Raw genomic sequence first — 20,093 nt, 5'->3', positions numbered from 1 at the left:
AGTGGGGAAGATAAGTCGGGTGCCATTGGTAATTGTAAATGCGGAGGATAGGGTGTTGTTTATATAAACTTTTGCTGAGAGGTGACTGTATAACGCTTTCGCTGCTCCCAGGAATGGACCGCATATTCCCATTTTCTGCATTACTGAGAAGACGAATGACCAATTAATACGGTCGAAAGCTTTTTCTGCGTCCAGAGTAACTAGGAACGCTTCTAATTTGGACTTCTCTAAATAGTCAACCAGGTTCATGGCTCTTCTAGTATTTCCAATGATTTGCCTTCCCTTAATAAATCCTGATTGATCACAATCTAATTGAATGTGGGCATGATGGGAGCTAATCGGGCGGCCAGCATTTTAGCATAAATTTTTAGGTCCGTGTTAAGTAACGAGATAGGCCTAAAATTTTGAGGGGAGTCTGGGGATTTTCCCAGTTTGGGAATAGTGACAATGATTGCCGAGAGCATCTCAGCTGGGAATGTGCCAGTTGAAAAACCTTTCTGTAAGGTTTCTTGCAAATAAGGGAGAAGGATATTCTGAAACGTTCTATAGTAGCAGTTTGATAGGCTGTCAGGGCCAGGAGCTTTGTGATTGGGAAGGCCGATTATAATTTTTTGAAGTTCTGTATCAGTGAGAGGAGCGCTCAGTACTTGTAGTTTGTCCGCTGATATAGCAGGAAGGTGAAGGTTTCCTAAATAAGAGTTGATGGCTTCTAGGGGGTCGGGGGAGGATCTATGGAAGGGGTTTAAGTTATATAGTGAAGAGTAATATTCCATGAAGCTATCTGCAATCCCTTAGGCGTCCATGAACTTGGAATTATCTTTAGACGATAGTACATAGGGAATTCTGGCTTTCGTCCTCTGAGTCTTCACGCGTTGTGCTAGTAATTTGCCTACTTTATTATTTTGGGAGTAGTATTTGGTTTTTGTTTTCCAGAAATTTTGTTCATATCTATAGTTGGAGCCTAAGGTTTTTTAGTTGATCAATATACAGTACAGACCAAAAGTTTGGACACACCTTCTCATTCAAAGAGTTTTCTTTATTTTCATGACTATGAAGGCATCAAAACTATGAATTAACACATGTGGAATTATATACATAACAAACAAGTGTGAAACAACTGAAAATATGTCATATTTTAGGTTCTTCAAAGTAGCCACCTTTTGCTTTGATTACTGATTTGCACACTCTTGGCATTCTCTTGATGAGCTTCAAGAGGTAGTCCCCTGAAATGGTCTTCCAACAGTCTTGAAGGAGTTCCCAGAGATTCTTAGCACTTGTTGGCCCTTTTGCCTTCACTCTGCGGTCCAGCTTACCCCAAACCATCTCGATTGGGTTCAGGTCTGGTGACTGTGGAGGCCAGGTCATCTGGCGCAGCACCCCATCACTCTCCTTTATGGTCAAATACCCCTTACTTTCAAAGTTTTCCCAATTTTTCGGCTGACTGACTGACCTTCATTTCTTAAAGTAATGATGGCCACTCGTTTTTCTGTACTTAGCTGCTTTTTTCTTGCCATAATACAAATTCTAACAGTCTATTCAGTAGGACTATCAGCTGTGTATCCACCTGACTTCTCCTCAACGCAACTGATGGTCCCAACCCCATTTATAAGGCAAGAAATCCCACTTATTAAACCTGACAGGGCACACCTGTGAAGTGAAGACCATTTCAGGGGACTACCTCTTGAAGCTCATCAAGAGAATGCCAAGAGTGTGCAAAGCAGTAATCAAAGCAAAAGGTGGCTACTTTGAAGAACCTAGAATATGACATATTTTCAGTTGTTTCACAATTGTTTGTTATGTATATAATTCCACATGTGTTAATTCATAGTTTTGATGCCTTCATAGTCATGAAAATAAAGAAAACTCTTTGAATGAGAAGGTGTGTCCAAACTTTTGGTCTGTACTGTATATAGGGGTCATTTTGTTTCTGTTCTCCAGATCACCTATTGAGGCCAGCAGCTCTGAGATTCTCTTATCTCCTGCTTTCTTGGCCACATGTCCTAATTTTATAAAGATCCCATTCCCTCTAATATATGCCTTATGTGCGGACCAGCGCGTGAAAGGACAAGAAACCTATCGCTCATTCTGTTGGAATTATTCTTGAAGTGCTGATTCAAGCTCAGCTTTATATGTCGGGTATGATATCAGGAAAGTATTGTTACGCCGCAAAGAGGGATGTGTGGGTGCATGGGCTTCTTGAAATGATAATGTTATAGCTGCGTGATCAGACCATTTAATCAGGCCTATGGTAGCTTCGGTGACCAAGGGTAGAAGGGACCTGGAAAGTAGAAACAGGTCTATGCGGGAAAAAGAGTGGTGTACAGAGGAGAAATAGGTGTAGTCTCTTTCCTGGCGATGTTGAATTCTCCACACATCAAACAACTCCTCCTCATGTGCCCATTTCTGAAGGGAGGGGACCATATATCTAGGAGGGGACGAGGAATCTAAATCCCCACAATAAACCAGTTGGCCTTGCTTCACTTTATTAACCTTGATAGAAGATTTCTTCAAATAGCTTAGCTGGTGTGAGTTAGGAACATATAATGCTACAATGGTATATCGAACATTGTTGATAGAGCAAATCTGAATAATATACCTGCCCGCTGCATCAACAATGCTCGATATAGGAGTAAATGCAATTGTGTCTCTGAATGCCAAAAGCACCCCCCTCTGTTTTTTGGTAAAAATGTGATTGGACAATAACTGGAAATTTTTTTCAGTAAGTGAGTTTCTTGTGCACATATAACATCACAGTTCAGATCTAGGGCTAAGCATTACGCAAACATTCTGATTATAGCGAGCCCTTAGAGGCGATGGGTCCTTTGGAGACTATAAGTATCACCGTACATTTGAAAGACAGTAGGTAAAAATTGAAAAGAGAAAACAAAACATAAAAGGAACTGATAAAACCAGTAAAAACTGTAGAACCTGAGCAGCACACTGGGCTGCTGCAACCAAGTGCGTGGAGTCAACTCTGAAACGCAGAACCGTCAGAACTCCAGACTTTTCAATGGCTACTTCTACCTAGTAGCACCCTAAATGTTAAATGTTAGACCCGTAATCTTCAATGCTTAGTGCCTCTCTTAGCTTCCACCAGATACCATTCTTGGGAGAGGCGTTGTGGATTCAATGACTTATCTTTCTGGTAGGCTGCAATGTCTATATTCCAAGAGGATAAGAGCACCTTTCCTGACTCCACCGAGCTGATTACATGTAGGTTTCCTTCTTTATGAACTAAAATGTTTACCGGGAATCCCCATCAGTAGGCGATTTTGTGATCTCGCAGGGCTAGAGTAACTGGAGCCATCTGGCGCCGTTGCTTCAGAGTAGTGGCAGAGAGATCAACGTATAGCTTAATAGGCTGGTATGGAGCTGGGAGAGTCCCCCTCTTCCTAGAAGCTTCCAGAATTAGCTCTTTAACATGGAAGAAATGAATCCGCGCCAAAACATCTCTTGTGTGATGGCCTGGGAACTCTGTCTACTCTGTCCACGGTCAAGTCTTGCGCTGTAAGGGATGGCAACAGGGCTTGGAAAAGAGAACAGATATGCAGGGTCCGAATCCTCTGTTTCTTTCTCTCGGTCGAAATAGAACTCCAGTTTGCCCTGCTGCGGCCGGGATCTCTTCACCCCTGGTCATCATGCGTGGAGGAGGTTGGCAGTGTCTCTAAAAACTTCTCCTGTGAAGATTAGGAATGCTTTTTAAGTCGCTGGGTGCAGGAGATCTCACTTCATGCGGCCATGCGACTCGGCTGCCAAGCCACGCCCCCAAGATGATTTTTTTATTTAGTTTCCAGGCTTATTAGACCTTCAATATAAATACATATTTAATTAACATTCCATTACTTAAGGTCAAGGTTTGTTTTCTTAACTTGACTTTACATGACAGCGAGAAAACAAACTCCAGTAACTAAGCAGCAACAGCAAAGTAACAAATATCTAAATATTATATATTAATGGATCTGTAGGAAAATGGCAACAACCTTCTTATACATAATATGCGTTCAATTTGTAGGAAAATGTTATAATCATTTGCTAAAGGCACAAAGTGAAAACAGCTGATATAATTATAGAAGATACAACCATTCCTCATGACCTGTTGGTTAAGGAAGAGACGTGAAGAATAATAGGATTGGAGGCTGAAACATAACAGAAATGTCAAAATATTATATTATCCAGAAAATTTATTATAACAAGATGGAATTGTTCTCTATGTAATACGCATGAAGTCCTTTCATAACCCCCTAGATGATCGCTCCCTGTGTTTCTATACTCCATGCTGAAAATATTCACAAGTGGTCATGGGGCCACAATATAAGCAGAACAGAAAGGGCATGTGTCCTGGGGTTAAAGTGATCTATCTATCTATCTATCTATCTATCTATCTATCTATTATCTATCTCCTATCTATCTATCTATTATCTATCTAACTCCTATCTATCTATCTATCTATCTATCTATCTATCTATCTATCTATCTATTATCTATCTATCTATCCTGTATCTATCTATCTATCTATCTATCTATCTATTATCTATCTATCTCCTATCTATCTATCTCATATCTATCTATCTATCTATCTATCTATCTATCTATCTATCTATCTATCTATCTATCTATCTCCTATCTATCTATCTATCTATTATCTATCTAACTCCTATCTATCTATCTATCTATCTATTATCTATCTATCTATCTATCTATCTATCTCCTATCTATCTATCTATCTATCTATCTATCTATCTATCTATCTATCTATCTATCTATTATCTATCTATCATCTATCTAACTCCTATCTATCTATCTATCTATCTATCTATCTCATATCTATCTATCTATCTATCTATCTATCTATCTAACTCCTATCTATCTATCTATCTATCTATCTATCTATCTATCTATCTATTATCTATCTAACTCCTATCCATCTATCTATCTATCTATCTATCTATCTATCTATCTATCTATCTATCTATCTATCTATTATCTATTTAACTCCTATCTATCTATCTATCTATCTATCTATCTAACTCCTATCTATCTATCTATCTATCTATCTATCTATCTATCTATCTATCTATCTATCTATCTATCTATCTATCTATCTATGTCTCCATTATCTACAGTGGGGAAATAAGTATTTGATACACTGGCGATTTTACAAGTTTTCCCACCTACAAAGAATGGAGAGGTCTGTAATTTTTATCACAGGTACATTTCAACTAGGAGTCTAAAAAAAAATCCAGAAAATCACATTGTATGATTTTTTAAAAAATTTATTTGCATGTTTTTGCATGAAATAAGTATCACGGAAAAGTGGATGTGAACCCACTGTGCCACTGACTAGCAATACTTCAGAGGGACGTGACTAAGCAACTACCCGGATTTCACTAGGGCCTCTGATTGACCGTCGGTAGTTGGCAGGGGCTACTCTAGAGCGTAAACCAGTCAGTGACAGCTGGTCCAGGCACACCAGGAGGTACCTGCGAAAGTACCGACAGTACAGACGTAGTAAACCAGGCAGGGTCGTGACCAGGAGCAACAAGACAGGAACCGGAGGATGATGTAGGAGGAGACGTAGTCAGGACGTGCAAAGGATCAAGGCAGGCGGCTCAGAAGCAAGGTCAGAGAATCCGGGTCGGCAACAGGAGAGGCCATGCAAGCAGGTTGGGATAGGAGAGAAACGAAGTCCAGGAACGAAGCACGAAGTCAGGAACACGAGTGGTAAGCAAGCTCTTAAGCACAAGATTAGGACCTTGACACTGAGGAGTCTGGCTAGAGGGCTGAGTTACTTAAAGTACCTGCAGGAGAGCCAGGATAGGTTAACGAGATCACCTGACACAACTCAGCCCCGCCCAGGGAGTGATGCGTACTGCCACAACCGAGGCCGAGTTCAAGCAGTGTTCAGGTTGAATGGAAGTTGTGGAGCGGAATCTTCAAAGGTAATACTAACCACACAGGCAGAACCCAAAGCTGCAGCAGAGACAGGGAAGCACAGACCACGATCACAGATAAGCACGGTGTCCGGAACCGCGGCGGTAATCAGGGGGACAGCGTTGCACAGAGGACGCTGTTACAGTACCCCCCCCCCCCACCCCCCTTTTCTTGAGTCCATGGTGAGACAGAAATTGCTTGATAAGATCCAGAGCATGAATGTTCTACTGCGGCTCCCAGGACTTCTCTTCTGGACCAAATCCTTTCCAGTCCACAAAATAATAGGTCTTCCTGCCCAGCTTCTTGACATCAAAGACCTCGTCAGTATTTTCAGACACTGGAGTAGGAGTAGAAGGTGCCTTTGAGAAACGGTTAAGGACCACTGGTCTAAGCAAAGATACGTGGAAGGCATTGGGAATGCGCAGAGAGGAAGGCAGACGTAACTTGTACGTCACCTTGTTGATGCTCTTCAACACTTCAAAGGGTCCAATGAATCTGGGAGCAAACTGAAAACTGGGGACTCTGAAGCGGATGTTTTTGGAGGAAAGCTATACCTTCTCCCCAGACAAGAACAGGGGCAGGTCTCCTTCTTCTCTTGTCCGCATTGGTCTTCATGCGGTTAACCTCTTTGTCTATACAGACCTTGGTGTCACTCCAAATCCCCAAAAATCTCTAAAGGAAGAGTCTTCAGCTGGTACCCAGGAAGATGCAGGAACAGGAAGAGGAGTTCGAGGGTGTTAACCATAGACGACAAAGAATGGCGAGGATCTAGTAGACTCACTAGTGTGGTTGTTGTAGGAGAATTCTGCCCAAGGTAGCAGTGATCCCAGTTGTCGTGTTGCATAGAAACAAAATGTCTAAGATAGTTCTCCAAAATCTGATTGACCCGCTCTACTTGCCCGTTGGTTTGCGGGTGATAACCGGAAGAGAAGACCAGGTCTATTTCTAGCAGACGACAGAGGGGTCTCCAGAGCTTGGATGTAAACTGGACTCCTCGATCGGAAACAATATGCCCAGGCAAACCATGTAGTTGAAATATATGTTTTATGAACAGCTTGGCAAGTTCCGCAGCCGAGGGCAATCCAGGCAATGGAACGAAGTGAGCCATCTTGGAGAAGCGGTCCACCACTACCCAAATCACGGTACATTCAGCTGAATAAGCCAGATCTGTAATAAAGTCCATGGCAATGTGTTGCCATGGAACATCAGGAACAGGTAGGGGTAGCAACAGGCCTGGTGGTTTGCTCCTGGAAATTTTATTTTGAGCACAGACGGTGCAAGCAGAAACATAGCATCGTATGTCTTTGGACAATGTGGGCCATCAGTAGTGGCGAGACACTAGTTCTGTGGTCTTGCAGATCCCAGGATGACCAGCCAGTTTGGATTTGTGCCCCCACAACCGGATACGTTTCCTTTTGGCAGCGGGTACGAATGTTCTCCCGGGAAGTATGTCTCTTACCAGGATGGGAGTCACCGTGATGAAGCGAGCAGGATCTATCATGTATTGAGGCTCCTCCTGTTGGTCAGTAAAATCAAAAGATCAGGACAGAGCATCCGCCTTGATATTTTTCTCAGCCAGGCGGAAGTGCCCTCCTGGCTTGGCGGGGGGTTCAGACGCTGAGCTGTCTGCAGGTAAATGAGATTCTTGTGGTCGGTAAATTTTTTTTACCGGATGCTGGGCTCCCTCCAATAGATAACGCCACTACTCCAAGGTGAGTTTTATGGCCAGGAACTACCTGTCCCCTATACAGTAATTCCTCTTGGCGGGAGAGAAGAGCTTGGAGGAGAATCCACAGGTGAACATCTTGCCCTTGGAATTCTTTTGTAGTAGAACCGCACCGGCTCCTAAGGGGGAGGCATCCACTTCTAACAAGAATTGTCGGGAGACATCGGGATGTCGCAGGACAGGTGCAGTTGCAAAGGATCTTTTTAATTGGACGAAAGCGCCCCTTTTTTTAGCAAGAGCGGATATCGGAGACATTAGGGAGGAGAAGTTTGGAAATTGGCGAATCCCAGGAAGCGCTGTATAGCACGCAGACCCTGTGGGTAAGGCCAGTTCTTTACCGCATTCAGTTTTTGATCCATCTGTAATCCAGCATCTGAGATGATGTATCCGAGAAATGGTACTGTCGTTCTTTCAAAGGTGCATTTCTCGAGTTTGGCATAGAGTCTATTTTCCCTCAAGCGCTGTAGGACTAGTCGTACATGCCTTCGGTGAGTGGTCAAGTCTGGAGAGAAGACCAGTATATTATCCAGATACACAATCATGCAGGTATAGAGCAGGTCCCGGAAGACATCATTAACTAACTCTTGGAATACTGCACGAAGAAGAACCCGGCCCCGGCTGGTGAATAGTGTTGGGCACGAATATTCAAATCACAAATATTATTCGCGAATATTTAGAATATAGTGATATATATTAGTAATTTCGAATATTCAAGATTTTTTTTCATCAGTAACCTCCCTTTTTGCTTGTGGACCAATGAGAAGGCTGCAATGTCTTTGCCTGAGCTTAGCAACATCCCTAGCAACCAATAGGAAAGTTGTCTACCCCTTACTATTTAAGAACCTCCCCAGCAGCCATTTTCTACAGTTTTTTAAAGTTCTGAGAGAGAGAGCAGTGACATTGCTGTGCTCTGTGCTTTCCACACTATATTAGATAGATAGTTAGCTTATATATATATATATATATATATATATATATATATATATATAATACAGATAGTCAGTGCAGGTTATATCCTGATATAGTGTAGCTGATAGGTTCTGCTGTCCATGTACATGCAGACCTGCTAAAATGTGAAGTTTCAAGTATTGCACTCTATCTGCATATAAAGCCATTTTTAATGTTCTGCCGTGCCAACCATTTTCTCCAGTCTCAATAAACTTCTAGCAGCTTGGAAAATGTAGCAAGTGACCCACGCCTGTTTTCCACGCACATTACGCAAATATTACATTGACGATTTTTCGCAATCAAGAAAATAATCTTGAATTTGCGAAATTGCGAATATATGACGAATATTCACCTAAATATTTGTGAAATATTGCGAATTCGAATATAGCCCCTGCCGCTCATCACTACTGGTGAAGTGGATTTCCAAATAAACCCCCTCTCAAGATTCTCTTTGATGCAGTCAGTCATCGCCTGAGTCTGTGGAAGTGAGAGTGGGTAGACTCGACCACGAGGAGGAGTGGTACCAGGCAGAAGGTCGATGAGGAGGCAGAGTCTCGGCTTCTTTTTTACTAAAGACGTCCGCATAATTGGCATATTGCTGCGGAAGTCCAGGCAGGTCTACAGGTACCGTAGGCGAGGAAGCCGGTCGGACCTCTGCTAGGAAGGTGGAGCGACAAGATGATCCCCATCGCAGGATCTGACAAGAGTGCTAGTCCACAATTGGCAAATGAACATGTAGCCAGGGTAGCCCAAGAATAATCGGATTTACAGAGACTGGCAGCACATAGAAAGAGATCAGCTCCGAGTACAGAACCCCAATTTGTAACTTAAGGGACACAGTAACCGTGAGTACTGGTTCAGGAAGCGATAGTCCATTTACGTAGGCCACAGACAAAGGCCTCTCCAGTCGGGTGGTGGGAAGCCGATATTGATGGACCAGCGCTTGTTGAATGAAGTTACCGGCTCACCCAGAGTCCATGAATGCTGGCACAGATAACTTAACTCCCTTGTAAAAGAGTCACCGTAAGTGAAAGTTTCGGAGAATACTTCTCCTGGTCTAGGACCACCTCTCCAACTGATCCTAGACAGTAGCGTTTCCCGGCCTCTGGGACCAGTTATGCACAAAATGGCCCTTGCTTTAACAATATAGACGAAGGCGCTCAATTTCCATGGGCTCCTCAGGTGAGGTGGACACCAGAGGAAGTACCAGCCTCTGGAAGGATGGAGCCAGATGAGGTGGTTTTCTGGAGTATGCAACCTGCTTAGAGCGTTACCTGAAACACACATCAATCCTAGTAGCCAATGTGATCAGATCATTCAGAGTGAACGGGCGGTCGCGGTCAGCTAATTCGTCCTTAATGCAGTCAGAAAGGCCTTCCCAGAACACCGCCAGTTGAGCCTTATCATTCCATGTGAGTTCGGCCGTTAAGGTACGAAACTGGATGGCGTACTGACCCACAGAAGCGGAACCTTGTCTAAGATGCAGCAGTGCTGAGGCAGCGGAGGATATGCGACCCAGCTCCTCAAAAAACATCCGGAAGGTAGTCAGGAAAGACTGCAGATTAGTTGTTTCTGGACCTCCACGTTCCCAAATAGGGTTCACCCAGGCAAGGGCCCCATCCGACAGCAGGGACACGGTGAAGGCAACCTTGGACCGCTCCGTGGGGAACCTCTGCCCATGTTACTCTAAGTGGATCAGGCACTGATTAAGGAATCCACGACACGTTTTTGGATCACCACTGTAGCGAGTAGGCAGCGAGAGTTGCACACCAGCGGCACTCTGATCTGGAATCACTGCTGAAGTCATAGCAGGGGCAGGAGCGACTGGCAACCCTGCAGTGGCAGGAGGAGAGACTGCATCCAGGTGAGCAGCAACATTCTGCATGAACTGCATCAATACGTCTTGTCGTTCACTCTAGCGCTTTAATTCCTGTAATAGGTCATAAACGACAGCCTTGGGATGACCAGTGGGGTCCATGGCCCTAGTGTACTATCACAAAACAGCGGATGTGTACCCACTGTGCCACTGACTGGCTGTGCAACTACCCGGATGTCACTAGGGCCTATGATTGACCGACAGTACCAGGGGCTACTCTGGAGCGTAAACCAGTCAGTGACAGCTGGTCCAGGCACACCAGGAGGTACCTGCGAAGGTACAGACATTACAGAGATAGTAAACCAGGCAGGGTCGTGACCAGGAGCAACAAGACAGGAACCGGAGGATGATGCAGAGACATAGTCAGGACAAGCAAAAGGTCAAGGCAGGCGGCTCAGAAGCAAGGTCAGAGAATCCGGGTCGACAACAGGATAGGCGATGCAAGCAGACTGGGATAGGAGATAAACGAAGTCAGGAACACGAGTGGTAAACAAGCTCTCAAGCACAAGATTAGGACCTTGACACTGAGGCGTCTGGCTAGAGGGCTGAGCTACTAAAGTACCTGCAGGAGAGTCAGGATAGGTTAAGGAGATCACCTGACACAACTCAGCCCCGCCCAGGGAGTGATGCGTACTGCCACAACCGAAGCCGAGTTCAAGCAGTGTTCAGGTTGAATGGAAGTTGTGGAGCGGAATCTTCAAAGGTAATACTAACCACACAGGCAGAACCCAAAGCTGCAGCAGAGACAGGGAAGCACAGACCACGATCACAGATGAGCACGGTGCCCAGAACCACGTCGCTAAGCAGGGGGACAGCGCTGTACAGAGGATGCTGTTACAATAAGTATTTGATTACCTACCAACCAGCAAGAATTCTGGCTCTCACATACCTGCTATTTTTTTTTTTTAAGAAGCCCTCCTACTCTGCACTCATTACCTGTATTAATTGCACCTGTTTGAACTTGTTACCTGTATAAAAGACACCTGTCCGCACACTCATTCAATCACACTACAACGTCTCCACCATGGCCAAGACCAAAGAGCTGTCTAAGGACACCAGGGACAAAATTGTAGACCTACACAAGGCTGGGATGTGCTACAGGACAATAGGCAAGCAGGTTGGTGAGAAGGCAACAACTGTTTTATTAGAAAATGGAAGAAACTCAAGATGACTGTCAATCTTCCTCGGTCACAGGCTCCATGCAAGATCTCGCCTCGTAGGGTAAGGATGATTCTGAGAAAGGTCAGGAATCAGCCCAGAACTGCACAGGAGGATCTGATCAATGACCTGAAGAGAGCTGGGACCACAGTCTCAAAGATTACTTTTAGTAACACACTACGATGTCATGGATTAAAATCCTACAGGGCATGCAAGGTCCCCCTGCTCATGCTCATGTCCAGGACTGTTTGAAGGTCCAGTGACCATCTGTATGATCCAGAGGAGGCATGGAAGAAGGTCATGTGGTCAGATGAGACCAAAATATAACTTTTTGGTATCAACTCCACTCACCGTGTTTGGAGGAAGAAGAAGGATGAGTATAACCCCAAGAACACTGTCCCAACTGTGAAGCATGGGGGTGGAAATATCATACTTTGGGGGTGCTTTTCTGCAAAGGGGACAGGACGACTGCACCGTATTGAAGGAAGTTTGGATGGGACCATGTATTATGAGATTTTGGCCAACAACGTCCTTCCCTCAGTAAGAGCATTGAAGATGGGTCATGGCTGGGTCTTTCAGCAAGACAATGACCCGAAACACACAGCCAGGGCAACTAAGGAGTGGCTCCATAAGAAGCATTTCAAGGTCCTGGAGTGGCCTAGTAAGTCTCTAGACCTGAATCCAATTGAAAATCTTTGGAGGGAGCTGAAAATCAATGTAGTCCAAAGACAGCCCCGAAACCTGAAAAATCTGGAAGAGATCTGTATGGAGGAGTGGGCCAAAATGCCTGTTGCAGAGTGTGCAAACCTGGTCAAGAACCACAGGAGACGTCTGACATCTGTAACTGCAAACAAAGGCTTCTGTACCAAATATTAAGTTCTGTTTTTCTATTGTATCAACTACTTATTTCATGCAATAAAATTCAAATTAATTATTTACAAATCATACAATATGATTTTCTGGATTTCTTTTTAGATTCTGTCTCTCACAGTTAAAATCTAAATCTAAATCTAATTGCAAAAAAGACAACAGCACAGTCAGAAAATGTAAATTATGGGTGCAATCCCTCAGGGAAGGTAGGTATTTCTTCCACTGATAAATCCAAAAAAAACTAAAAGTGAGGCAGCACTCCAGATATGGTGAAAGGGTGAAGACCCGTTTATTCCCAAGGCAACGTTTCAGCCCAACCCAATTAGGCCTTTGTCAATCTTCTATCATCTACAGTATCTATCTATCTCCTGGATTTCAGCTTTGATCACTAATACAATGTAGTCTGATTGTTGTAAGTTACAATTATAGAAAAATACAATGTACAGATATAGCTGAGCTAAAATTGACTCTGATAACACGTCACAGTGTTATCTCGTGTCATCTTGTGACAAAAGCCATTGTAATACATTGAAAGAGTTAACCTTTTTGTGCAATTTTTTACTTAACGTGTTAACCATGAAGTTTAGCTCAGCTGCATCTGTAACTAATAACACATAAACTCTTGTACCAGTCATGTCTTTTATAGGTTTTTTGGGGGGTCCTATCTCTCCTTGGGGAGAGAACACCTTAATCGGCATGACCGAATAAACCCACAGTGCAGGAGGAAAAGTGAACTCTTGGATTTAATATCCTATAGATCTCCCTCGAGCAGAAATCACCTCCACCAAACGTTTCCTGTAGCTGAAAATAGGATCTGGACAAGATTCCCTCCAGCACCACCATTACAAGTTGGGGTAAGGTTTTGGTGTTGATGTGCAAAAACCGTAAACCATTTTAACAGATGCATTGTGGAACATTCAGAATTCAGTTGGTCTTGGGCAATTTGAAACATTCCACAATCTTTTGTTTGGACAGCATCATCTTGCACACCAACACCAGAACATCAACTCACCTGTGAAGTATGATGGAGGGGGCATCATGGTTTGGGGCTGGTGGAGGAGGCATCATGGTTTGGTGCTGATGGAGGAAAGATCATGGTCTGGGGCTGGTGGAGGAAAGATCATGATCTGGGGCTGGAGCATCATGGTTTGGGACTGGTGGAAGAGGCATCATGGTTTGGGGCTGGTGGAGGAGGAATCATGGTTTGGGGCTGGTGGAGGAAGGATCATGGTCTGGGGCTAGTGGAGGAAACTTTATGGTCTGGGGCTGGTGGAGGAAAGATCATGGTCTTGGGCTGGTGGAGGAAAGATCATGATCTGGGGCTGTAGCATCATGGTTTGGGGCTGGTGGAGAGGTGACGATGGTTTAGGACTTGTGTCGTTAAGTATCATGGTTTGGAGCTGGGGTAAGGAAAATCATTTTATAGGAGAATGTAGGGACAGCATTCATGACCTCAAGTTTATTGACCTCAGCACATAAGTACTGTAAATCCACTGTAGAATGGTAGCAAAAGAAGATTCACTGTCAGTCCTGACCTTAACCCTATGGAAAATATTGTAGCATGATCTGAAGAGCAATGTGCACACAAGTCACTTCAGAAATCCTCCAAAATTCCTCCTCAACATTGTGCAAATCGCATTTACAAATCCTTTAGAGGAAGTCGTTTCAACGAAAAGGGATTTATAGGCAATGGAAGTCAAGCTTGCACTTCTTTTCTTTCTGCTTTGTGGATGTTTACTCAATGTGTTCAATACGCCATGAAAAGTCCAACTACAATGGATGGGAAGCAGAGGATTGTCCGACTCCCTTCTATAACAGTGTAAGAAACTAACAAGAGGCTGGCTCCATGTTCCTTTTTACTATGGGTACTACAAATATCTAAATGAATGTGCCCAAGATGTCAAATTGAAAATGCAAATCCACGAGCCTATAGAATACAGTAGGCAAATTAATTTGCAGATTATTCTCTTCGTAAAGCAAATCTGTAACTTATGAAATACATTACACAGCGTATCCCAATGGCAATGGATTCAATGAACTTTTTGGGGCGTCCCCTCTGCACTATAGTACAGATGTGACCATTGACCCATTGGACGGACTATTCAGTACCATGACAGTGATAAGAGATCCTATTCTGGTTTCTGACTCATATTCTTCAGATTTCACGTCAAAATGAATCGTCTGAATTCAAATATACAAAATGGTTTCTTTTCCTGCACTTTATGAAATATGGAATAAACCCAAATTGCCAATGAAGTGAAACTCAGCAGTTTGGAAGTGCAGTGAGCTCTTAATTGTCGGGCTGCGGTCACTTAATCCTGGAAAAGCTCTCTCGATCCACGCAGAGCATTGCTCCTGAAAGGAATAGTCTGTAATTACTTTAAGTGTGGTGTTTGTGCGCCGGGTTTGTTTTTTAATAAATGGAGGCTTGGTTACCCAATTAGAATGTGATTTATTTGTGCATTGTTGCAGAAGCGCTTTACATAACATTTACAGGCAGAAGCGAGGATCTCACTCCCTGACATTTACAAATATCCTCATTAAAATAACAATAAAATTGGGAGAGGAAGTTTTAAGTTGAACGTTGAGGGTGGAAAAAAACTAAAGTGATTGTTAATTTTCTCTGAATAGTTTTCAAATACTTTCATTAATATATGGCAGAAATAAATTACTTGATATAACTCCAGTCTATTCCCAGTCTGTAGGACACTCTTAAAGGGGTTGCCCATTTATATAGTTTTATTCGTCTCAGTTGGTTACTGGACTGAAGCTTGTTGAGCGTGTTCTGTTCCTGCCAACTGCTTCATGTGATGCTTCTTCTTATTTTGCTTCATATCCTGTCTTCTGATGCAAACTGCAGCCTCCTTCTATAGCTGTGCAGTGGTGCAGGTGCTGAAGATGAAGTAACGTCAGGCAGCCTTCTGCTCTAGCTGTGCAGTGGTGCAGGTGCTGAAGATGAAGTAACGTCTGGCAGCCTTCTGCTCTAACTGTGCAGTGGTGCAGGTGCCAAAGATGAAGTAACGTCTGGCAGCCTTCTGCTCTAGCTGTGCAGTGGTGCAGGTGCCAAAGATGAAGTAACGTCTGGCAGCCTTCTGCTCTAACTGTGCAGTGGTGCAGGTGCTGAAGATGAAGTAACGTCTGGCAGCCTTCTGCTCTAGCTGTGCAGTGGTGCAGGTGCCAAAGATGAAGTAACGTCTGGCAGCCTTCTGCTCTAGCTGTGCAGTGGTGCAGGTGCCAAAGATGAAGTAACGTCAGGCAGCCTTCTGCTCTAGCTGTGCAGTGGTGCAGGTGCCAAAGATCAAGTAACGTCTGGCAGCCTTCTGCTCTAGCTGTGCAGTGGTGCAGGTTCCAAAGATCAAGTAACGTCAGGCAGCCTTCTGCTCTAGCTGTGCAGTGGTGCAGGTGCCAAAGATCAAGTAACGTCAGGCAGCCTTCTGCTCTAACTGTGCAGTGGTGCAGGTGCCAAAGATGAAGTAACGTCTGGCAGCCTTCTGCTCTAGCTGTGCAGTGGTGCAGGTGCCAAAGATGAAGTAACGTCTGGCAGCCTTCTGCTCTAGCTGTGCAGTGGTGCAGGTTCCAAAGATCAAGTAACGTCAGGCAGCCTTCTGCTCTAGCTGTGCAGTGGTGCAGGTGCCAAAGATCAAGTAACGTCAGGCAGCCTTCTGCTCTAACTGTGCAGTGGTGCAGGTGCCAAAGATGAAGTAACGTCTGGCAGCCTTCTGCTCTAGCTGTGCAGTGGTGCAGGTGCCAAAGATGAAGTAACGTCAGGCAGCCTTCTGCTCTAGCTGTGCAGTGGTGCAGGTGCTGAAGATGGAGTAACATCAGGCAGCCTTCTGCTCTAGCTGTGCAGTGGTGCAGGTGCTGAAGATGGAGTAACATCAGGCAGCCTTCTGTTCTAGATGTGCAGTGGTGCAGGTGCCAAAGATGAAGTAACGTCTGGCAGCCTTCTGCTCTAGCTGTGCAGTGGTGCAGGTGCTGAAGATGAAGTAACGTCTGGCAGCCTTCTGCTCTAGCTGTGCAGTGGTGCAGGTGCCAAAAATGAAGTAACGTCAGGCAGCCTTCTGCTCTAGCTGTGCAGTGGTGCAGGTGCCAAAGATAAAGTAACATCAGGCAGCCTTCTGCTCTAGCTGTGCAGTGGTGCAGGTGCTGAAGATGAAGTAACGTCTGGCAGCCTTCTGCTCTAGCTGTGCAGTTGTGCAGGTGCTGAAGATGAAGTAACGTCAGGCAGCCTTCTGCTCTAGCTGTGCAGTGGTGCAGGTGCCAAAGATCAAGTAACGTCAGGCAGCCTTCTGCTCTAACTGTGCAGTGGTGCAGGTGCCAAAGATGAAGTAACGTCTGGCAGCCTTCTGCTCTAGCTGTGCAGTGGTGCAGGTGCCAAAGATGAAGTAACGTCAGGCAGCCTTCTGCTCTAGCTGTGCAGTGGTGCAGGTGCTGAAGATGGAGTAACATCAGGCAGCCTTCTGCTCTAGCTGTGCAGTGGTGCAGGTGCTGAAGATGAAGTAACATCAGGCAGCCTTCTGTTCTAGCTGTGCAGTGGTGCAGGTGCCAAAGATGAAGTAACGTCTGGCAGCCTTCTGCTCTAGCTGTGCAGTGGTGCAGGTGCTGAAGATGAAGTAACGTCTGGCAGCCTTCTGCTCTAGCTGTGCAGTTGTGCAGGTGCTGAAGATGAAGTAACGTCAGGCAGCCTTCTGCTCTAGCTGTGCAGTGGTGCAGGTGCTGAAGATGAAGTAACGTCAGGCAGCCTTCTGCTCTAGCTGTGCAGTGGTGCAGGTGCTGAAGATGAAGTAACGTCTGGCAGCCTTCTGCTCTTGCTGTGCAGTGGTGCAGGTGCTGAAGATGAAGTAACGTCTTGCAGCCTTCTGCTCTAGCTGTGCAGTGGTGCAGGTGCTGAAGATGAAGTGAAGCCTGGGATGCTACTTAATGACAAATCAGCCTGTCATGCCTTGCCTGGTGTTTGCAGTTTATTGATCCTGATCTTGGCTTTGTTCCTGACTTTGGATCTGCCTGCTCCTGGTTCTGACTTTGGCTACACTACTGACTATGCTCCCATCCTGTCCTCAGACTTATTCTTATGTCACTTGGCTATGTTCCTGACTATGCTACTAGCCAATCCATGACTGTTTAAGGAATTCTAAACGGGACATCTTCCTTAAGCAGTCTAAACCTCCCTGGGTCGGTGATAATTAGAGATCCTTTAGACTACACACCCCAGTCTAGGCAGAGCCAAACAGATTGCAGCTTGCATTTCCAGTATGTGACCCTTACACGGTGCCCATTCACTTCAATAACTCTTTACTCTGGCTACTAACCAAAAATAACCAATAGAATGGACCAAGCAAATCTATCTCAATGCATATCATGACTTGTCACTGCAATTAGACAAAAACGCTGGCAACTTTTATTAAATATCTCTGCATTAATAAGTACTTATTAATAAATAACATAAAAACCCATAAACCCAGATGCAAGATGTTAATAATCCATTGACCAATCTAAATTCTAAAGTAAAAATAATAGTTAATTAACAAAGTCTATATTCAAAGATAAGTAGTCCAGGTTTTATTGGCTTTCCTGGCTTCTCCAAGATGCTTGCCCACAAACCACGTCCAGGGACATTCTCTTGTTTCATTCCAAAAACAGGACTAAAGTGCATCACACAACTTACAGATTTTCCAAAAACTGTTCTGCAGGTTTTAGGGGAGAGTGTTATTAGGGCTACCACTTTCCACTTTATTAATGCAATGATATTTATATCATGACTTCTTGATGTCCCCATTTAAACATTAAAACCTGGGAGAGGATGCCAAGAGTAAGACCTCAAATGGTCTACTATAAATGACCTACCCTCGGGATAGACAATCACATAAACATACTGTAGCTCCTTTAATTATTTCCATTGTGGTATTCTAGTTCAAAATATGTATCATTTCCCTCTACACAGCATTGCAAGTTAATTTTCGGGTCATCAACCATCTTGAGAGCAACTTCATCCTCCCTCTCTCAGAGGATCCCTCACTCACTCTATGATTTTAAACCAGGGGTGGGATACAGAGGTACATAGGAGGTAGACATCCAGTGGACAGATGAGAGTCAAGAAGTGATGCACTATTATGGGCAGCCAGAAGCTGCGCCATTCTACTGCCTCATAGGCTTCTATGCTCCGCCGTAAACTGCCACCCCCCTCAGAGGCAGTTTGGGCGCCACCTGAGGCGAGATATTCATCTCACCTCATGGCAGAAGCAGAGCTGTCCAGAAGTCCCACAAGGTGGTGATTCCTACCAAACACAGACACACCAAGAACCTCCAGGGATCCATTGGGTCACATGACTCGAAAGAGAGGTAGAAAGCATGTATTTCACACAGGTAAAGAATGGCAGCAATGTGGTAACACAATGAACAACACAGACAATGCTGCAACAACGTATCTAAAGATTAAAAAGTAGCTACTGTGTCCATTTTGTGTCTATGTCTACCACTTCGCTATGGATCATGACCCTCTTTGAGGCATGAGCAGACCCCATTGACTGATAAGATGACTTTCATCAGCATGAATAAAGCTGCAGTGATTGGTAAATTTCCATATACGATAAACCCCATGCACCTAATTTACTTCTTACAGTCCTATTTTGAAGACGTCAATAGAATGATTAGTTGCTCGCCTTAATTAACCAGTCGTGAAGAAGACAAGACGACCGAGAGGTAATAACTCTGGTCCCCGCTACATCGCCTGGAAATACATTTCTCCAGTAAGAACAAAGAATCCATCTCTGTGATCAATATGGCTGCTCCGTCCATTCATTATTCCCCACGCTCATTGACTCTCACTTAATATAACCTCCTCATTCATATTGCAGAAGTCATTAACCAGCGATCAGGGACTAAACTAGTGGAGCAGTAATTGGCTGAAGGGTCTATCTCCTTCCTTATGTCTTCTGTCTCTGGAGCTGTCTCATATACCGGGATCATTGTCATCACATCTGACATTCATGTCCCTCCTGGGGCCATTCATTGAGCGGCTTCACCACAACTCACTCATGCACCAACTATCTAGTAATTGGTTATAAGGTTACCCCCTCCAGCACCTGATTTTAATATTTTATACCGAATTTCTGATGTTTATTTAACAAGTTACTTTATAGAAATCACATCGACTGAAATTTTTCTTGCATTTACTAAACTTTTTATTAATTATTCATCTGAAGCTCATTACAGATATTCAGAAAACACACAGATACATAAGACATGAATATGTTATATATACAGCATATTCATACAGCATGTCAAAAAGCCAGGAAGTCAGAAAAAATACTCTTCTACATAGCCAACAGTATTATAGTAGTTATATTCTTGTACATAGGAGAAGTATTATAGTAGTTATATTCTTGTACATAGGAGCAGTATTATAGTAGTTATATTATGGTACATAGGAGAAGTATTATAGTAGTTATATTCTTGTACATAGGAGAAGTATTATAGTAGTTATATTCTTGTACATAGGAGGCAGTATTATAGTAGTTATATTCTTGTACATAGGAGGCAGTATTATAGTAGTTATATTCTTGTACATAGGAGGCAGTATTATAG

This window comes from Bufo bufo, chromosome 7 (assembly GCF_905171765.1).
Source record: "Bufo bufo chromosome 7, aBufBuf1.1, whole genome shotgun sequence".
In the NCBI taxonomy this organism is placed as follows: domain Eukaryota; kingdom Metazoa; phylum Chordata; class Amphibia; order Anura; family Bufonidae; genus Bufo; species Bufo bufo.
The sequence above is the reverse complement of the archived record's forward strand: the minus strand, read 5'-3'. Positions refer to the sequence as shown.